This window comes from Pan troglodytes, chromosome 10 (genome assembly GCF_028858775.2).
Source record: "Pan troglodytes isolate AG18354 chromosome 10, NHGRI_mPanTro3-v2.0_pri, whole genome shotgun sequence".
Classification (NCBI taxonomy): domain Eukaryota; kingdom Metazoa; phylum Chordata; class Mammalia; order Primates; family Hominidae; genus Pan; species Pan troglodytes.
The window spans coordinates 132,854,663-132,871,165 of NC_072408.2; the positions used below are offsets into that span (position 1 = coordinate 132,854,663).

General features: G+C 41.5%; 1 long non-coding RNA gene across 1 annotated transcript; it reads left to right on the plus strand.

Moving 5' to 3' along the window:
- Positions 1–3,296: 3,296 nt before the first annotated feature.
- LOC104001734 (uncharacterized) lies at positions 3,297–16,270 on the plus strand. The gene is made up of 5 exons (XR_673672.5): positions 3,297–3,553; positions 5,204–5,282; positions 5,804–6,025; positions 15,230–15,374; positions 16,045–16,270. It is a non-coding gene; the product is annotated as an uncharacterized LOC104001734 (long non-coding RNA).
- The last annotated feature ends 233 nt before the right edge of the window (positions 16,271–16,503 follow it).

Consider the following 16,503-nt stretch of genomic DNA (forward strand, 5'->3'; position numbering starts at 1 on the left):
CTCTTTCCTTTTCTCTGGTCTACCATCCTGGGCATTTCCTTCAACCTCAAGTAGGTAGCAGGACTGTTGTAGTGGTATCAGGTATTACATCTAGACATGGAACAAGAGAAGTTATTTCTTTCCTATAACTTTCTATGGAACTAATTTTTTTTTCATTAAGTACTTCCCAGAAGAAAAACTTTCTTCTTTTTGGAAAATACTAAGTCATCTATCCATGTATGAACCAATCAATGCCAATGAGATGGATTACCATCACACCCATCCATGAAGATAACCCCAAGGCTCATGGTTCTGTGCAAAAGGAGTAGATATCTGAACAAGATTTTGACTCTATTGGGAGCAAAAGAGGATGATGGTTGCTGGGAAGGTTGCCAACAAAGATCACTACACTGGCCCAACTTACTGTTGACACAGTAAAGTGTCCCGCACTTGTATGCTAGGATTATTATCACAGGTTTGTGAATCTTTCCATAAGAAACACATAGTTAACCTTATGAGACCATTCAGTCTACTGCATCAGTTAAGTCTGTATTCCTGGTTTTATTAAAACTGTTGTAACTTAGCAATTCTGATTAGAGCTTAATATAGGGTCATATAATGTTAAAGCTAAAGAAGACCTTGGAAAATTCTTTCTTCAAACTCTGAACTACAAAGGTCCACAGCTTCAGAAGAGAGAACAGGTTGGGTAAGAGGACAATACTTTTCTAAACAATCTTAATTCATGTAAGTCTATTGCAAAATCTACATTAGTCACTGAGAGTTTTCCCCATATGTATCGCTGGGAAACATCATAGGAATGCCCCTTATCTCTATGTTTATAGCTTGGCGTTCTCATCAATATCGAAGTGTGAAAATAAAAGGCATTTTGGGTTGGTACGACATTTAAAAATATTAACTGATATTTCTTCTAAGTATTTCATTTCATCTCATGATCCTTCTTATATTTGAAGATTTGGCTTCTGACACACTCATTGTTTGGAGAGGACGGTTAAGTCAGAAAAAAGACTTTTGAGACTCAAAATTCTGGACCCCAATTCTGCTTGGAGCCAAGATAAAGTGAGAGAAGTAATATTTACCCTCTCCCTTGAAACAGCTGGAAAGTCACACAAAATATATGAAATGATTGTTTTTAAGCTATTGAACATAAAGCAATGAACAATGATCTCTGAGATAAGGAACATGAGATGAACTCTATGATTGCTCTAGCTTAGTGTTTGCAGAGAGATTCCAGATCATGGTGCAGAGGAGAACCCAGGTAGAACTTGGGAGTCTTGAGGACATTGCAGTGAACAGTACCAGAGTATAGAGAGTTACACTGATACAGAACGCTGGAGATTTGTGGAGAAGAGACTTAGAGTAAACAGATAAGTACTAATGACTGCCTGTGTGTGAGGAGAGAATACTTATGAACTTCTTCTTAAGTCCAGTATTTACCCTGATACAAGAATATTACAAGAAAAGACTATTACAAAACAAATGTCATTCACAGACGCAAACATATAGAGATAGATGAAAAAAATGTATCAAATAGAATGCTAACAATATATACCAAGGAAAAATGCATCATGACAAAGTGAAGTTCTGGGAATGCAAGGTTGGTTTAAAGTAAAAAAATCAATCAATGTGATTCAATAAATTAACAAACTGTATTAGTTTGTTTTAACATTGCTATAAAGAACTACCTGAGACTGAGTAATTTATAAAGAAAAGAGGTTTAATTGGCTCATGGTTCTTCAGGCTTTACAGGAAGCATGAGCTGCGGGAGGCCTCAGGAAACTTAGAATCACAGTGGAAAGTGAAGGGGAAGCTTGCATGTTCTATATGGCTGGAGCAGGAGGAAGAGAGTAGTGGCAGGTGCTACACACTTTTAAACAACCAGATCTCATGAGAACTCAATCATAAAATAGCACTAGGGGGATGGAGCTAAACCATTGGAAACCACCCCCATGATCCAATCACCTCCCACCAGGCCCCACCTCCAACACTGGGAATTATAATTCAACATGAGAGTTGGGTAGGGACAGAGCCAAACCATATCACAAACTAAAAGAGAAAAGACACATGATTATCTCGGTGGATGCACAGAACGTATTTGAGAAAATCCAACACCTATTCCTAATCAAAACCATCAGCAAACTAGTAACTTCCTCAACTTGATAAATGGCATCTCTGACAAGCTACAGCTAATGTCATAATAAATGATGAGAATCTGGATTGTTTCCCACTGGAAATAGGGATGAGAAAAGGATGTCCACTTTCACTACTTCTCTTCAATATTGTGCTAGGAGTTCTAGCCAGTACAGGAGGGTAAGAAAAAAAAAGATATCCAAATTGAAAACTGTCTTTACAGATACTATGATTATTTATTTAAAAATGGAACCAACAGAAAAGCTACTAGAACTAATAAGCAAGTTGAATAAGATTGCAGGATATAAGATCAATATAAAATCCAAGTGGATTTGTATATAATGGTTTCCCTTTGGAGGCTCCTTGGCTCTTTTACAAATTTTTTCTAAATTATCTTCTGAAAAATTCTAAATGCAGGCATTGGGAAAAAATAGGTGTTTCCTTCTCCCTCACTTAAAAAGTAACTGAAGATATTCAAATGGTTCCTCCTACAACAAAGGAAGCCCTATATGAAAATTTAAAGTTTTATTTGAATTGAAATGAAAAAGTATGTCCTGTCTCTTATGTAGTGGTATGGCTATATCAGCATAAGTAGGCACCTTATCCAAAAAAAAACCCCATCTGGCCACTACCTCTCACAAACTGAGCCAGCTTTTATGGATCTTGTCCATAGAGTCCCATGAGGACAAGAGCAATGACTTGCCCCTGTCTCCACCCTCTGACCGTTGCAGGGTTATGGGGAGAGCAGACACTCAGTTGAACTTTAGTGAAAGTGTATGTGAATTAAATAAGCGACTTCTGGAAAGGGAGAACTCGATGTCCTGAAAGAACTACTTAACCTTCTGGCATGATTGTTTGTAGGGACATTAATTGCTTGCTATTGAGAGTTTCCCAACAATTTGTGTAGGGGATCAGTCAGAATGGTAGGAAAAACTGTAGAGAAAGTACACAAACCTTCTGAAGGTTGGAAGGTTCTGCAGAGCCCCAAGGGACAATGGCTGAAGGCAGCTGTTCTATAACCCTGAGGCAGAGGGCAAGGAGTAGGTACAAGGGAGTTTGGGGGAATTTATCTTAAATAAGCTTGTTTACTTATGTTGACCAGGAACTGACCTTTGATTATCTGCATGACGTTCCCTGAAAGGAGAACAATAAATGTTAATTACCTACAGGTTGTGTTTGCTCCAGGTTTTCGGCATTGTGCCTGCACTGAATAAAAACAAGCAGCTCCAACTTCTCAGGGCTGCTCTCTGGCCACTAGAGCCAGGCAGTCACCTAGCTGCTCTTATGCTGCATACCTGTCTCTGAGTACTTGCTTCATCCATCGGCCAGGGTCTGTGGGACAGACCAGGCAGGTGGTGCCCCATGTGAGGAACGCTGCAATGGATTGCAAGGGAACCCCTGAAAACAAATATGAAGTGACTGAGCAGTAAGTAATTGGTGCGCGCTGGGGATTTCCAAGTTCGAGGGGATTTTCAAGCTAGGGTTTCATCATGGGACAACAATTATCAGGTCAACAGCAACAGTATATAAAGTATTGAAACAGCTGCTTAAAGCTAGCAGAGCCTCGGTCTCAGAGGCCCAATTAAGGGACCTAATGCAAACTGTTGTTTTCCACAACCCGTGGTTCCCAGAAAAAGGCACGTTAGACCTAGAGCTCTGGGAACAAGTGGGAAAAAAATCTTAAACAACATCGTGTGCAAGGGCAACGGGTCCCAGTAACATCTTTAATGTTATGGGCCTTAGTTAGGGCTGCTTTGGCCCCACCCTACACAGAAGAGCCTAAAAAGGGAGGGGAGGAAGAACCATCATCTACCTTATCACCTCCTCCTCCTCCCTCAGCCCCTCCATTACCAGGTAAAGGTGCCACAGAGGAGAGAAAGGTTCTCCCTGAGTCCCCTCCTCCAATAAATTAGAAAAAAGGCAAGGGATACACTACAGTTATGGGACCCTGTCTTAGGCAAGTGGCATTAGAAGGGGAACTCTTGTCCTGCCTGGTGATGCAAGGTCAACAAGGCAATCAGTTACATGAACCCGTTACTTTCAAGACTTATAAAGAGATAAGAAAAAGCATTAGAGAAAACGGAGCTGCTAGCCCATTTATGAAAGGATTAATTGAGGCCATAGCAGATAATCTCCATATAACCCCATGGGACTGGTCAGTGCTAGCTAAAACAACTTTAGAGGCCAGTCAGTATCTCCTCTGGAGGGCAGAATATGATGAGTTGTGTGAACAACAAGCCAACCAAAATCAATTGGCCAGGCAAAACGTAACGGCTGCTATGCTGTAGGGGAGGGGTCCCTATGTCAATGTACAACAATTAAATTTTGTCCCCCAAGCCTGTGCACAAGTGTCCTTATGTGACTGCAGGGCTTGGGACCAAATTTCTGGAGGTGGAGTTCAACAGGGATCTTTTGTAAATGTTTGACAAGGGCCTCAGGAGCCATTTGTTGAATTTATCAATCGGTTAACCCCAATTAAGAGACAAATTAGTCATGCCCAGGCCGCTGATATCTTATTGTTGCAATTGGCTTATGAAAGTGCTAATATAGACTGTTACAGGCAATGCAGGCAATCAGAGGAAAAGCAGCTATCTGGTGGGAACCGCATAACTCTCTCACTCGATCTGGATTTACTAGCACTCAGAGAGCTGAGGTTGGAGCCCTAATATTGGCCCTGGAAACCTTTTCTGTTCAGCCCATCAATATCGTTAGTGACTCTGCTTATTCTGTTTATTTAGTGCAAAACCTTGAAACAGCTCTCATTAAATCCACTCTTGAGCCCACCCTGTGTGCCCTTTTTCTCTGACTTCAGCAATTGTTGGATCAAGGAACACATCCTGTTTTTATCACACACATTCAGGCCCACAGCTCGCTGCCTGGTCCGCTGGCTCATGGCAATGATCAAGCAGATTTGCAGGTCATGAGGTCACTATTTGACCAAGCCACACAATCACATCTATTTTTTCATCAGAATTGGAGAACTTTAGCTAAACAATTTCAACTTACCCAAAGACTAAACAAATTATTTTACATTGCCCAGATTGCCAGCTCACAGGCACATCCCCTCCTTCAACAGGTGTTAACCTTAGAAGACTAGAACCTAATGAGTTATGGCAAACAGATGTTATGCACGTCCCTGAATTTGGAAAACTAAGGTATGTACATGTATCTGTTGATACCTATTCCCACTTAATTAGTGCTCATGCTCTTCCTAGAGAGTCAGCCCGATATGTCATTAAACATCTTCTCTTAACCTTTTACATTTATGGCATGGCCCACAAAGATTAAAACTGATAACAGTCTGGCTTACACTAGCTCACAATTTCAAAATTTTGTCACACATGAAATGTCCAACATTCCACGGGTAGCCCGTATAACCCTCAAGGACAGGCCATAGTAGAATGTGCCCACTCCACCCTTAAAAATAAGCTCAGAAAACAAAAAAGGCAGAATATGAGTAAGGACCCTGCAACACTATTGGCACAAGCCTTATTTACCCTTAATTTCTTCAATTTAGATGATAAATTTCAATTAGGTATAGAAAAGCGCTTTGCAAAAATCACTCAAGATATAAAACCTTCAGTTTTATGGAAGGATGTAAATAGTAATATATGGTGTGGTCCAAATGATTTGCTAATGTGGGAAAGAGGATATGCTTGTGTTCACACCCCGTCAGGTCCTCTTTGGATTCCAGCACGAGGCATCAAACCATACCATGGCATGGCTAGGACCCAACCCGGTACCAAAATGAAGAAAATGACCCTACAGGACCCACAATCCCGGATGATGTGGCTTCCTTGGATGACACAGGCCCTGGACATTACCTGGGGGATGCTGAAGAAGACAACTCAGGAGGCCAAGCAAATCCTGCTCCAGGCACAGACACCATTCACTCCAGGTAATGTGTTCCTTGCTATGCTGTTGTACATTGCAACTCTCGTAGGGTATTAAGCTTTTTTATTCTCTCACTTTGCCTGCTACCTGTAACTGCTACACTCTATTGGGCCCATCTTCTAGATCTGCCTTTTTTCCCACCCTGTTACTTGGGCAGACACTCCCTTCCCAGGCTCTAATAACGTGACTGATTGGCTAGGAGGGATTGACATACCCCCAGTGGGGTCCCTCAGTAATGGCACACATTGGACTGAGGTGCTAAGTAACACTACATATCACACCTTGATTGGAAAAGAATAATACTGATTATACTCATGTTTGTCTTATGTTATTTACTGGTTCTGGGATGTAAAGCCGGAACACAAGCTGTAACTGCTGTGCCAGTCAAAACTGTTGCTGTGCACATCTGTATGCTTCAATCAACAAAACCTAGTGCAAAAAAAAACCCCCAAAAAACAAAAAAAAAAACCAGAAAAGAGGGAGATGTGGGGGATCGCTCAGAGTGGTGGGAAAACTATATGGAAAGGACGCAAATCTTCTGAAAGGTCGAAAGTTTCTGCAGAGCCCCCAGGGGAGAATAGCTGAAGGCAGCTGTTCTATAACCCTGAGGCAAAGGGCAAGGAGTAGCTACAAGGGAATGTGGGGGAATTTTTCTCAAACAAGCTTGTTTACTTATGTTGACCAGGAACTGACCTTTGATCATCCACGCGCATGACTCTTCCTGAAAGGGGAAACAATAAATGTTAATTACCTACAGGTTGTGTGGGCTCCAGGTTTTCGGCATTGTGCCTGCACTGAATAAAAGCAAGCAGCTCCAGCTTCTTGGGGCTGCTCTCTGGCCACTAGAGCCAGGCAGTCACCCAGCTGCTCTTATGCTACATACTTGTGTCTGAGTACTCATTTCATCTGTTGGCCAGGATTTGCGGGACAGACCTAGCAAATTTGAGTCCATTTAAGAATGAAAAGTAACACTGGTAGCAATCATTTGAAAATGTGTCAGAATACCAGTGACACATATACACCAAAAGTCCATGTAAGATACCAACAAGTAAGTCAGGTCATTCACAAGATAGTGAAGTTTCAGAATCAAGTCACTAAATTCACAAATAGTAGGTTAATTATCACATTTATCAATCTTTTATGATGATCTAAGAGTAAGCGAACTGATTTGTGAAAGTCACTCATTTGGTAAGACCTGGGGCCAAAACGTGAACAATGATTATTCTTATAGCAGATTTAATGGTTTTTCTGCTATATTAGATGAAAGATATCTCCTGTCTGTCTCCACACCATGTTGAATGAGGAATGCCACCTGCCACTGTCTCTCAATCACAGTGAATAAGAGACACCATCTGCCTCTCTCTTTCCATCCTTTTGAATGTGGAGGGACACCTTCCTGCTTCAGGCCTGTTGGGCGTTTCTTAGGGCATGGTACTCCTTCAATTTCTCCCTACATGGGATCCGTCCAAGCTCTCAGATGTGACAGTGTTTTTCACTCCATACTCCACAGAATTCATTACTATTATCAACTTGAACAACGTGCCTAACATATACTCCATTTTTCTTGAGAAACCAAGAAATTGGCCAGGTGCAGTGGCTCACACCTGTAATCCCAGCACTTTGGGAGGCCAAGGCAGGTGGATCACCTGAGGTCAGCTGTTCGAGACCAGCCTGGCCAACATGGTAAAACCCCGTCTGTACTAAAATACAAAAATTAGCTGGGTTTGATGGTGTGCGCCTGTAATCCCAACTACTCGGGAGGCTGAGGTAGGAGGATTGCTTGAACCTGGGAGGTGGAGGTTGCAGTGAGCAGAGTTCATGCCACTGCATTCCAGCCTGGGCGATAGAGCAAGACTCTGTCTCAGAAAAAAAAAAAAAAAAAGAAACCAAGAAATTCTATCAGGCATTTTCTCAATGGAACCTGTGAAAATAATTAAGAACTGTCAAATAAAAGGGTGATTTTTGAAATTCTATTTGCAAATATTTAATATACTTCTGTTGTCAAATAATGGAGTCTTTATCTCGTTTTTAATACCTGGGCTTAGGAAGCCCACCCACAGTGAACACAGGCCTTTTAGGTCAATCTGATAATTAAACCTGAACCAGGGGCTATATGCTTGGAAGATGACAGGTAATAATAATGATAGCAACAACACAACAATAACTTTTAGTGAGTGATATCTAGCAACAGGCAGTGAGCTAAGTCTTTTACATCATGGTCTAATTTATTGTTAGGATCCAAGGTCGCATGGTAGGAAGGGAAGCCAGGACCTGAATGACACGTGTATGCCCCTGACCCTGATACTGCACAGGAAGACAAAGCCTTGTATCAGCAAGTACCAGGGCATTTTGCAAATGTGGGGATAACATTTGCTGAGATGTGAGCTGGATTTTGTTTTTCACTAACTTAGAAAATATTTCGTGGGAAGCTGAAAACTACAATTCCCTTTCTCCTGCCTCCTTTATATTAATCTTGGCTATTAATTTTAACTAAAAACAGAAGTTAATAGCTCCAGTTGGCAGTTTAATAAGGAGCCTTGGTAGGGTGGGAGGTGGGGAAAGGGCCTGTAATTTCCAAAGGCCACCCCAGGCTTCATAATTCAGTAGGAGGACTCACAGGACTCGGCATATAGTGTTATGCTGATAAGTTACATTAACAACATAAAATCGAGTTGTTCTCTCAGGCTGTTTACTAAGAAGTGCAAATAAATTATCTAAATATTAAAAAATGTTTATTTTAGTAGTGCCAAGATCTGCTGGTTTATAATTATGGCTAAGTTTTACTACCACAAAAAGATATGAAGGACAGTCAGCCAACATAAAAGGTGGATGGTGTGAAGTCTGGGGGAGACGAGCCTCAACCTCTCCCCATGGAGTCACACAGGACACAATTCCCCAGCAAATACAAGTGACAATGTGTGTGAAATCTGCCAAGTATAACAGAGAAGTCCATTAGAGACTTAATGCCCAGGATTTTTACTAGGGGGCTGATTCCATAGGCACCCTCTTCCTGGCAGGTACTAAAATTCCAGAAGGAAAACAGGTGTATGGCAGGGATCGTATTATTTGTACAAAATGTCTGGGCATAGTGAGCCACCTTTACCAGGTGCCAGCCAGGGTCTCCTGACAAATGCAGTCCTAGGCCTGCCAGGTTAAATCCTTAAGAAAGGAGAAAATACAGGGCTGGACTTTATACTGTCTTAGAGAGAGAATGACAATGTTGGTGAATATTTACATACCATAAAACTTAGGTCACAGCTATACCTGTTCTGTATCTTATCAACATAAAATTGAGTTGCTCTCTCCAGCTATTTACTAAGAAGGGCAAATAAATTCTCTGAATATTAAAAGTGTTTATTTTAGTAGTGCCAAGATCTGCTGGTCTGTAACATTGTGATTACGTGCAAGTGTCTGTGAGAGAAAAGTATGTTAAGAGGATTCTGAAGAATAATGTGTTTGATATAAGCTAAATGGTTGACAGTTATCCTACTGTGTATCTTGCTGACTTGATCCTGGAATTTCACTGATATAAGCTAAATGGTTGACAGTTATCCTACTGTGTATCTTGCTGACTTGATCCTGGAATTTCACTGCTGTGTAAATGACCTGACTTTAGCCAGAAGCAGAAGTCTCCTTTGTCCTGGATGTTTCTCTTTTTAGGCCTGCATGTAAATCAGATGCATTTCTAAAAGGCAGGCCAGCTAGTGCTTTTCACCACTCTCTACAAAAAGAGAGAGAGAGAAAAAAAATGCTCTCCTCCACCGGCAAGTGTCCAGCATACTTTCTTCTCAGGTGGGTCTTGTAGGCACAGGAATGGGAAAAATTAGGTAGAGACTTTCCAGGCCGGGCACGGTGGCTCACGCCTGTAATTCCAGCACTTTGGGAGGCTGAGGCAGGCGAATCAGGAGTTCGAGACCAGCTTGGCATAGTGAAACCCAATCTCTGTTAAAATACAAAAATTAGCCAGGCATGGGGGGTGTGCGCCTGTAGTCCCAGCTACTCAGGAGGCTGAGGCAGGAGAATCTCTTGAACACGGGTGGCGGAGGTTGTGGTGAGCCAAGATCTCACCAGTGCACTCCAGCCTGGGCAAACACAGTGAGACAGTCTCAAAACAACAACAACAACAACAACAACAAAAAGAAACTTTCAAATGAGGCCCCTGAGGCACCTAGAGAGATGGCTTCCAAGGAGAAAGCTCTTTGGTGATCTCCTTGCACAGTATTGTACTTTGGAAAGAATAAAGTTAAACTTGAGGAATTAATAGCAAATGATTTTTTAAACTAGAGAATGTAGCAGAGAAAGACGGGGCTATCTTCCATCCTTGTAAGTTCCTTAGCTGGGCTACAAATTAAACTGATGTAAGACAGACTAACAGGAGAAAAACCATATTGAACTATGCAAGTACACATGGGAGTCCCACAAAACATCAGAGTAGAAGAGACATGTGATTGAAGCTTATACAGGATCCTGAGCTACAGAAAGGAATATGGGCTTGGGGCTTCTAGAGGGAGGTGATGACACAAGTTCTGGGAGGGTGAGAGGAAGAAGTGTATGGTCGTCTTGTTATGCAGTGTATTCGTGCATTTTCATACTGCTATGAAGAAATGCCCGAGACTGGCTAATTTATAAAGAAAAAGAGGTTTAATGGACTCACAGTTTCACGTGGCTGGGGAGGCCTCGCAATCATGGCGGAAAGTGAAGGAGGAACAAAGGCACATCTTATATGGTGGCAGGCAAGAGAGTGTGTGCAGGGGAACTGCCCTTTATAAAACCATCAGATCTTGTGAGACTTATTCACTGTCATGAGAACAGCACAGGAAAAACCCTCCCTCGTGATTCAGTTACCTCCCACCCAGTCCCTCCCATGACATGTGGGGATTACGGGAGCTACAATTCAAGATGAGATTTGGGTGGGGACACAGCCAAACCATACCATGCAGATAAAAAGTCTCTCAGGTAATAAAAGTATCCAGGCTGCTGTCGACCTCCAGTGTTCTCTCCTGTAATCCAAGTTAATCTTCTCTGATTGATAAGATTCCTTCCTAGGCAGGGAATTCAAGACAATTGAGTTCCTTTTGGAGGATCCCTTTTTAAGCAGATAAGACAAGCTCAAAGAAAGCCTCTGCCTGCACCTGCTGTTTACCAAATTCCCTTGGTTCAAAGTAATTAGTCATACCAAAGTGTCATATTTTGGGTGGCATTTTCTGCACTCCTTCCAGGGAAATTGAATATGTTACAGTTCCCTCACTCTGCTTAAGTGTACACCACAAACATTGTAAGGTGCCACAGGTAAACCATTTTTCTCCACAAGGGCTTTTATGCATCATAAACAATTTTTGTACAGCTCTCATGGCCCTCTTCACAAGTGCTTCCTCCCACTGAGTTCAGGGGAGGAACTGGTGCAGGTGAGTGTTTACAAACACTGCACCTGGCCAAATGACTGCAGTGTCAACAAGAAATCCCACAAGAGTTCTTCAAAAGCCATCTTTTTTCACCCAAGCTATTTCTGTAAGGTGGATATTTTCATTACTTTTTCTCATACAAACCAGAAAGTGAAAAAAGCCGAAACCAAGGTCTGTGTAGATTCCATTGTGAAGTGTTTCTGTGTTCATCATCATCCTGACCTCCTTTCCTCATTTCTTTGGAAACAAGTAATTTTTTCAGCAACATTGGCTGATAATATGTAAAGAAGCATTTTAAAGTGCCTGGTATATGTGTGGCTTTATTCTGTTGTCACAGTTAAATTCACTGGGTGAAGCTTGGTGCAAAATTCATTTTAATGAAATGCTTTGCAAGTCACAACTGAAGAGATGTGATCAGCATTGCTGTTCAACAAATGGTTATGAATTTCCTAAACAATAATTACATTTATATAAAAAAGCTGAATAAAAAGGAATAAATATAATTCGTATTTGGAAGGGCAAGAACTTCTGAATAAAAATGTTCATCTTTTATTAATCACATATATTTTGCATAAGGAGATTATTTTTCCCAGTTTGGACCAACAACACAGAATTATCGTATACAATTGTGAGAACAGTTGGCCTGTGAAAATTTAATGGTATTTTGCAAAAGCCTCATTTTGTAAGCTGCTTATATTGGCCTACGTCCCCCACTTGTTTTCTTAATCACAAATCATTTTTGAGAAACACTGACAAAGGATGGCAGTTCATATGCAGCTAAACGTTACTAGCTCCTGTATAATAACCTCACTGTATGCAGTTTCCACTGATATACTGCAAGGGTCAGGAGAACAAAAGACTTACGATAATTGACAGTGGTCACTGGATTTACTGTTAGCATTTTGACCATGGGAATTTATTCATCTCACAGCCAGGTTTGCGTCTGAGTATTAGTTTGCTAGGGATCTTTTAAAAATGCACCACAAACTGGGTGGCTTAAAACAACAGAAATTTATTATCTCAAAGTTCCGGAGGCTGGAAGTCCAAGATCGTGGTGTTGACAGGGTTAGTTCTTTCTCGAGAGAGAATCTTGTAGCTTCTGGTTGTTCACTGGCAATCTTTGAAATACCTTGTCTTGTAGAGAAGCACAGCCCCAATCTCTACCCTTCATCTTTACACAGCGTTCTCTCTCTCTTTCTGTGTGTGTGTGTCTCCAACATTCCCTGACCCCCTCTTTTTTCTGAGACAGAGTCTTGCTCTGTTGCCCAGTCTTGAGTGCAGTGGCAGGATCACAGCTTACTGCAGGCTTGACCTCCCAGGCTCAAACAATCTTCCCACCTCAGCCTCCTGAGTAGCTGGGACTACAGGCATGCACCACCATGCCTGGCTAATTTTTTTATTTTCATTTTTCTAGAGAAAGGGTCTCACTATATTGTCCAGGCTGGTCTCAGGACCATTACATTGCTGGTCCTGGGCTCAGGCAATCCTGCCTTGGCCTCCCAAAGTGCTGGGATTACAGGTGTGAGCCCCTGCACCTGGTCTCCCTTCTTACAAGGACACCAGTCATATTAGATTAGGGTCCACCCTAAAGACCTCATCTTAACTAATTACCTCAGCAATGAAACTATTTCCAAACATGGTCATTTTCTGAGTTACTCGAATTTAAGACTTAAAGATATGAATTTTCGGGGAACACAATTCAGTCCCTAACAGCTGGTCACCTATGAAAGTCTTTTGTACTCAGATGCCAGCAGACTTGAAGCACAGAACTGCATGCTTTGAGCACAGAGCTTTTTGGTAGTTCTTGGGTATACACACCGGAAATGACTTCACAGGCAAACCTGCAGCACACACAGGGTGACAGACAGACGTTGCTTCAAGGAAACCAGGGGAAAGAAACTGCTTCAGCCAAAAGTGACTTACACAGCAGAAAGGTGGCCTCTTTTCCAACAACCCAGCAACAATCTCAAAGCTGGGATCTGTGTGTCCATCCTGAACCCATCACTGTGGTCCTAGAGGACCTAGTGCTCTGACTGATTGGGGTCCTATGCCTGGTTCTCCTGACCAAGACCAGAAAACCCCAGAGGAGCAGAGAGAGGAATCCTCAAAGATAAACCTCAATGCTGTTCTTACAAAAGGAAAAGAGGATGAGAAATAGCATTCCAAGCAGGACAAAGAATATCAATGTCTAAACTCTTCAGACCTAAAGAGGCTTGGAGAAAAGGAAACTTTATTGGAGGAAAGTTTCATTCAAATTGTTAAAAGAAAGGTGCAGCTGCATTTCTCTGATAGCCAGTGATGGTGAGCATTTTTTCATGTGTTTTTTGGCTGCATAAATGTCTTCTTTTGAGAAGTGTCTGTTCATGTCCTTCGCCCAATTTTTGATGGGGTTGTTTGTTTTTTTCTTGTAAATTTATTTGAGTTCATTGTAGATTCTGGATATTAGCCCTTTGTCAGATGAGTAGGTTGCGAAAATTTTCTCCCATTTTGTAGGTTGCCTGTTCACTCTGATGGTAGTTTCTTTTGCTGTGCCGAAGCTCTTTAGTTTAATTAGATCCCATTTGTCAGTTTTAGCTTTTGTTGCCATTGCTTTTGGTGTTTTAGACATGAAGTCTTTGCCCATGCCTGTGTCCTGAATGGTAACGCCTAGGTTTTCTTCTGGGGTTTTTATGGTTTTAGGGCGATTCCTCAGGGATCTAGAGCTAGAAATACCATTTGACCCAGCCATCCCATTACTGGGTATATACCCAACGTACTATAAATCATGCTGCTATAAAGACACATGCACACGTATGTTTATTGCGGCACTATTCACAATAGCAAAGACTTGGAACCGACCCAAATGTCCAACAATGATAGACTGGATTAAGAAAATGTGGCACATATACACCATGGAATACCATGCAGCCATAAAAAATGGTGAGTTCATGTCCTTTGTAGGGACATGGATGAAATTGGAAATCATCATTCTCAGTAAACTATCGCAAGAAGAAAAAACCAAACACCGCATATTCTCACTCATAGGTGGGAATTGAACAATGAGAACACATGGACACAGGAAGGGGAACATCACACTCTGGGGACTGTTGTGGGATGGGGGGGAGGGGGAGGGAAGATATACCTAATGCTAGATGACATCGGGAGATATACCTAATGCTAGATGACGAGTTAGTGGGTGCAGCGCACCAGCATGGCACATGTATACATATGTAACTAACCTGCACATTGTGCACATGTACCCTAAAACTTAAAGTATAATAATAATAATTTAAAAAAAGAAAAAAAAAAGAAATGTGCATCTGCAATCATGAGCATCTTTAGAGACAAACCAGTTCAACCATTGGCCATGCAATTGAAACTCTAGATATATTAGTGTTTAAATGCAACTCTTTTTTTTGAGGGGGGAAAGAAGTTGCCATCGGAACCTGGAATTCATTCTGACATAAGTAGTTGCTTTTCACCCCCATCTTCAGATCGACTTCCACTCCAACTAAATTTGAATGGTGTATGCCTCATAAAATAATTACAAGTGCCACTTTTTAACTGTTAATGAAAATTGGGAGTGGAAGTTAAAATGAATATGTTGGTGAAAAGTGATATCAAACATGAGCTTGCTATCCAATGATAAAGAGCAGGAATTAAAATCTGTCAACATCCCTAAGAACTTAGCACTTCAGCTTCATTCAGCAATACACGAAGAACTCACAGGTGCCAATGACAGCTAATACCAACCAGTTCAACAATTTACCATGCAGTGGAAACTCTAGATGTATCAGTGTTTTAATGCAAATCTCTTTTTTTTTAAGGAAGCTGCCATTCATTCGACATAAGTAGGTGCTTCATCTGATAAGCGCTGCTTGTGTAATTTATCAATGACAGAGAAGGCAGATAGCAGCATGCATACTTGGGGCTGCATTTGAAGGAGAGCAACATCCCTTTGTTTTCACAGAGGTATGACTGTGTTTGTAGATCTCTACCTTAGACGAAAGTTATGATAGGCTGTATAGTGGCAGGAAAGTGGTGTGAGACTACAAAAGTGTCCCTGACACTGTCATAGCTTGTAAACTAGTTTCTTTACTAGGTTGCCAGTAAATCAAAGTCACCATGAGGAAAGTCATACATGTGCATGATTTGAATGTTGACATATCAAACTTTCCTGGAGGGCTTACTTAGACTCTCCTGCCAACAAAGGTTGCTTAAGATTTTTACAGTTAAGAAGAGAATGGAAGACTAAAAGGAAAATGCAACCCTGAAATGTTTAAGATTCAGAGAATGGATGCTCCTCAAGTGCAATAGAAATGAAAGAAATGGTAACATCTTCCCACATCTTCCATGAAATCTTGACTTGTTTTGGTGAAGAGAAATGTCTTACTTTAGGGATGAGAAGACTAAAAATATGATTTCATTTATATGATGTCTAAAGACATGCAAAGTTAATCTAAGATGGTAGAATTTAAAAAGTGGTTGCATTTGAGGAGTTGGCTATTTCTGGAAAAGGGAAGGAACAGCTTCCTGGGTGATAGAAATGTTGTATGTACTGACTTGTGTAATGTTTATGCTGGTGGATATGCAGGCTGAAGGGGCAGTTGTCACCCAGGATTAACTCTTCTGTTAATTACAGGAGAACAAGCATGAGTTGAGATTGTGGTGCTTCTTGAAGTCTCATCCAGATCAGAAACCTGCTGCTCTGTCCACATTCCATCCACCAAAGCAACCCATATGGCCATGTCCGGCATCAGATGGGGAAAGGCAGTTCTCCTCTAGCACGAGGAGCTGCAAAGACACATGGCAAAGGATGAGTGTGTACAAAATAAATGCAGGAGGGCAGGAGGCATTGGGAACAATGATCCTATCTACTGCAGTGTGTTATTCTCTCCAGCTTGGCATGCGTTCCCTGTGTACAGCATCCTGCAGTGACAGGAGCTCACGTTGGTCCTTTAATATGGGCCAGATACTGTGCTAAGCACAGCACATGGTTTATCTTGGTGTAGCCTCACAGCAACATTGGAGCAAAGCACAGTGTATAGCACCATTTATTCATGAGAAGTTAGAGCTTCATAGCATTTAAAGCAAATTCCCA